We start from the raw sequence: 4691 nt of genomic DNA, 5'->3' as shown, positions 1-4691 counted from the left end.
ACCTGCCACCCAATATGACTGCTGAAGAAGCAAAACAAGGCGACTACATGGTCTGTGAAGATCATTTCAGGCTGAAAACCTGCATTTCAAAGTATGTATACATTAATGCTATACCAAATGAAACTCCTTAAAACACACATGCACCGACTTAACTCATCACACAAGTACATTATTGTAAACACTGAGGTGGTAAAAACACGTTAAAGCACAACAGACACATACGTATTTATATTGTAGGCCATTAAGCAAGTAGAAGTTTTTATTTTCCTTTGTGATAAATTTACTATTACTGTAACAATATAAAAGTACAGTTCGCATTAGTGTTGTCGTTTTCTCTTCAAGGGTCAAAGAACACGTCTGACTCCAGGTGCTGTCCCCATCCTTGTCAGGCAACAGGTCACCCCTGTTCAGAGGAAAAGAGGTAATGCACTTAATTTCAATCCTAAAAAAAACCCCAATACTCTGTTAATAACAAAACCCCCAAATGTCCAACATTAACATTTCATTCAATAACATTGGTCTTATAATACTTTGAGTAAAATGGTTAACAACAAAAGCGTGTAGTTTTGGTTGATATTACCGAGGAAAATTTGGCGTATTTTAACACACCAAAAAGAAGGTTAAAGGGACAGTTTGGTCAATTTCAACATGCGGTTGTAATGCTCACACTACCCTGGACTTGTCAGTGCCTGAGATTTTTTTTTCTTCTTCTTCAGCCGTTTCCGAGATCCTGGTCATTGTAATGGGGGCAGCTCTTTGTTTACATTTAAAAAAAACATTTTTATTTATTCCCAAAAACATCCAAAAGGTTATAAAACATCAGCAGACAACTAGCAAACAGCAGTACCTTTTGGGAAAATATTTGGAGTTGGCCTATGTTTCATTTTTTAAAAATGTAAACAAACGCTGCCCCCATTAGAATTGCTCATATCTCGGAAAGGGCTGAGCCGAAAAATGTGGCATCACCAGGTACTGACAAGTCAAGGGTAGCGTGAGCAATACAACTGCATGTTGAAATTGACCAAACTGTCCCTTTAACCCGGTAATCATTAGGGAATGTGGCAAAACAGAACGGTGGATAAAACTTCACTGCAATTGACATTTTAAAAGACAGAAGTTGTGTCATGAAGACCACGACAATCCCACAATGGCAAACCAGAGGCCAGATGTAGCAATTCTTACTTTATGGGAAAGATTGCATTAAAACCAGCGGTCACATCCACAATGAGGAAAGGTTCATCTTATGTCAAGCAGTAGATAGGGGACATTTTGTGTGAAGGGTTCACCTGTATGCAGGACAGACTGAGGCTTGAGCCCTGTGACTGTCATAAACATGTGACATTTTATGTGATTTTTATTGTCAAAGACAAATGTTGATGTCTGAAATCGCCAAACGCCAAAGAACTGCAAGTAACTGGCAAGTCCAAAACTGGCAATGTTGAATGGCATGATGGCCAGACGAGGCATGACCAAGTACATTCCCTACAACTGGTGTTGCTTTTCAACATTAACCGTTAATATATGGCGTTAGATATTTCCAGTTACCAGAATGGCAAGTGATGACTAAATTGTGCATTAAAGGCTCAGTGTAATGTCATGATAGTGTAGTACTGTGGTTAACTTTTCAATAAGTTATCTGTGGCATCACTGAATATATAGCCACTGGTGCCTTTCTCATTAATAACACGGCAAAACCCTTCTGTTGGTGATGACTCTTTTGAACTTACTTCACTATGGATATTTCCTCTATGAGGCAGAGAGCAATGCAAAGTAGAAATGCCCACATACCACAATAGTACTTGAGTGCAGTGCATATGATTTCTTCACAAGTTCCAGGCCATCTGCTGTTTTCCAACACATAATGATGGTGGTGGCGTGGAATCTTGATCACTTCCAAAGACTGTAATTCACACAGAACAGAAACATTAGGAAATTCTAAACCATATGCCAATTTGTTTCCCCCATATTCATGCAGCTGTCAACATACCTATGGACACCAAGGAGGATCCAGAGGAGCATGTAGGCACATCAAGCAACCTGGAGCCACTGCTGCAAAAAAGACAAGACAATGGATGATCAATGGATGAACAACTGATTCTGTGACGTCTATCTGTCCATACAGCTGTGCACACTGAAGGAGGGAAAGTGGTTCTGTGACTCAGTCCATTCCAAGGAATAGGCAGGAGTTTTTTTAACAGCCAAATTGCCTTAGCCAACTACCTACATCCTACGTATTACTGACACGATGGTGTCATAGATCATAGCTGATCCCTTCCATCCATGAGAACCTGAACATCCTGGTTTAGAGACAGCACATAGCCACTGGCCTGACTGGTCTGACATTTGAACCTGCTCTGAATTATGACATGCCAACAATGTAATATTTTGTATGCACATCACCATTCCACTTCAATAACCACTTTAGCAATTTGTGACTTGACCACTGTTCACGGTGTATGTGTGTGTCCACAGCTGTCTGCCATGCATGCGATCTGTTGTTTCTGTCCATTAGGCCTACAGCCTGTATTTGATGTTGGGATGTGCCAAAACAAACCTGTCAACCATGTTGGCATGGAAATAAGTTAATAACCTCATTAATTATTGCAGCTTGAAAAATAAATTTCTATTTGGATTGCATTTCGTTGTTGATTCTGAACAGCAACCATCGTAGGCCTAGGCCTATGAAATAGAGCTCTACACCGGAGCTATGGTCGGAGGGTTGTGCCACTAGTCCACAAGTTTGTCAGTTCTACATGCACGAGGGTTTTATACAAATAAGTAACTCAAATCAAATGTACAACAAGCCATCACCTGATTCATGAATGCCAACCATCACAATTTCATAGCGGTGTTCTCAAAGCTAGAACCAGCCAACTGTCCAAAATGCTGGTGAGATTTCAGTTTGGCTAGAGCTCTAGAACCTAGTCATATCCACTTGCCCCATTAGATATGAGCGTGTTTAGCCCGTTATAACTTAAAACTTCTAGCCATTTTGCCTGGTCTGCTTAGAACACAGGGGATTGGGAAAAAAAACACAGCATGTTGCGACATGGATTGTCTTACGTTGCGCACGAAGAAGATAGCTTAAAATGATATGTTGCCTGAAATAGTTTTTAATATGCCTGCCGATAACCGATGCATATTAGTTCTGTTATTAAGCCGTATGCTAGCGATACCGCATCCCATTTGGCAAAACACGACATGCACAAAACACAAATCGGAGACTAAAGTAGCCTAATACCCGCACTCACATCAGTATTTTCTCCAAAACACATACCTCTTCGTCCATGAGAAGATTTTCAAAACAGCTGTCTCTCTGGCTGAAGTTTCCACGGACGGCAAACAAACCACATGGCTGGCCACCAGCAAACAAACCGATTAGGTACGAGCAGTCGTAAAGGTTTATGTTTGCACTTGCGTCGAGGCGTCGATGATTGGATCAATGACGTGCCAAGTAGGCGGGAGATAAGCAGGCATTCGACGTTTTGGCGTTACGATTTCACACCGTTTATTCCTATGGAGACATTCGTCAGTGTTGTATCTCTGGTTAGAGTACCTCTGGGGGGGATCAAAATTCTACTGCTCCAGGCACTACACAGAGAAGCACGGGCAGACTACCGTAGTGGAGTCAATCCATTGGCGGAAGTATGTAGGATGGCTCGCGAGGCTAGGTGTACGTGCCCCTTTAAAGTGGTGGTTCGTTATTTTAGACATTAGGTACACTGTGCAAAATTTTTAAGTTGTTTATTTCCAGAATTCATGCTACCCATTCACTAATGTTACCTTTTTTATGAATACTTACCATCACCATCAAATTCTAAGTATTCATTATGACTGGGGAAATTGTAGTTTTTCTACATGAAAAGGGGGATCTTCTCCATGGTCCGCCATTTTGAATGTCCACAAATAGGCATTTTAAGCTGCAAAAATGACTGTCCTTGGGCAATAGTAGAAAAAATAAGGTTATTACTTAATAAACTTTCACTAAAAGATCAAATTTGGCAATGGGCAACCTAGTTTCAATGAGCAGCAAAGTTGCAGTACCTTTTTTGACCATTTCCTGCACAGTGTACATTTTGTGACCTCTGAGGTGAACTAGATCACAATTTTGGAGATGCACCCAGTAGGCAGCGGGCCAAGAATCATAGCTCATCTAGAAAATGAGTTTCGTTGTGACCGTTTAGTGGCAACTTAAAAACATGTTTTCTTGATCAATTTGGGGGTGCTGAATCCAAATCTGCCTGTTGCCACGGCGTCAGCCTGCACATTTGGCCACCACAAGGGGCGCTATATTCATTTTTGCTTATTTATGGGTAGAAACAGAGTTTTAAAGTTTTCCTTCCTGTTCAGTAATAACATTTTACAGATTGCTTTGTAACAACATTTTCCATTAAGTTTTGGACCATTTCTTTACTTCAAGCCATGTTTTTCTCCAAACATGACAATTGATTGGTTGAATTATAGAACAACATACATATACTTTACAATCTAGACTCAAGATGGAAGAAAATACTAAAATATGAATGTGATATTCTGTGCGCGTCATCACGGCTCCCTATGCGGGCACCATTGAACATTTGGAACGCCATGCCTTCTTTGAAACTTTCATATCCCTTGCCAGTATTAATTATGGACTTTATTAACGGCGACGTGAAAGTTTACACGTTTGCAATGTGTTTCATGCCTTGTGA

At 40.6% G+C, this 4691-nt stretch overlaps 1 long non-coding RNA gene across 1 annotated transcript; it reads right to left on the bottom strand.

The window, feature by feature from the left end:
* Positions 1-310: 310 nt before the first annotated feature.
* Positions 311-3388, bottom strand: LOC134441186 (uncharacterized). Its single transcript, XR_010033113.1, has 4 exons — positions 3278-3388; positions 1988-2049; positions 1789-1900; positions 311-403 (listed from the first exon to the last, which is right to left on the bottom strand). It is a non-coding gene; the product is annotated as an uncharacterized LOC134441186 (long non-coding RNA).
* Positions 3389-4691: the final 1303 nt, after the last annotated feature.

The sequence above is a fragment of the Engraulis encrasicolus genome, chromosome 24, assembly GCF_034702125.1.
Source record: "Engraulis encrasicolus isolate BLACKSEA-1 chromosome 24, IST_EnEncr_1.0, whole genome shotgun sequence".
Classification (NCBI taxonomy): domain Eukaryota; kingdom Metazoa; phylum Chordata; class Actinopteri; order Clupeiformes; family Engraulidae; genus Engraulis; species Engraulis encrasicolus.
Note: the sequence above shows the minus strand (reverse complement) of the source record. Positions and strands in the feature narration are given on the sequence as shown.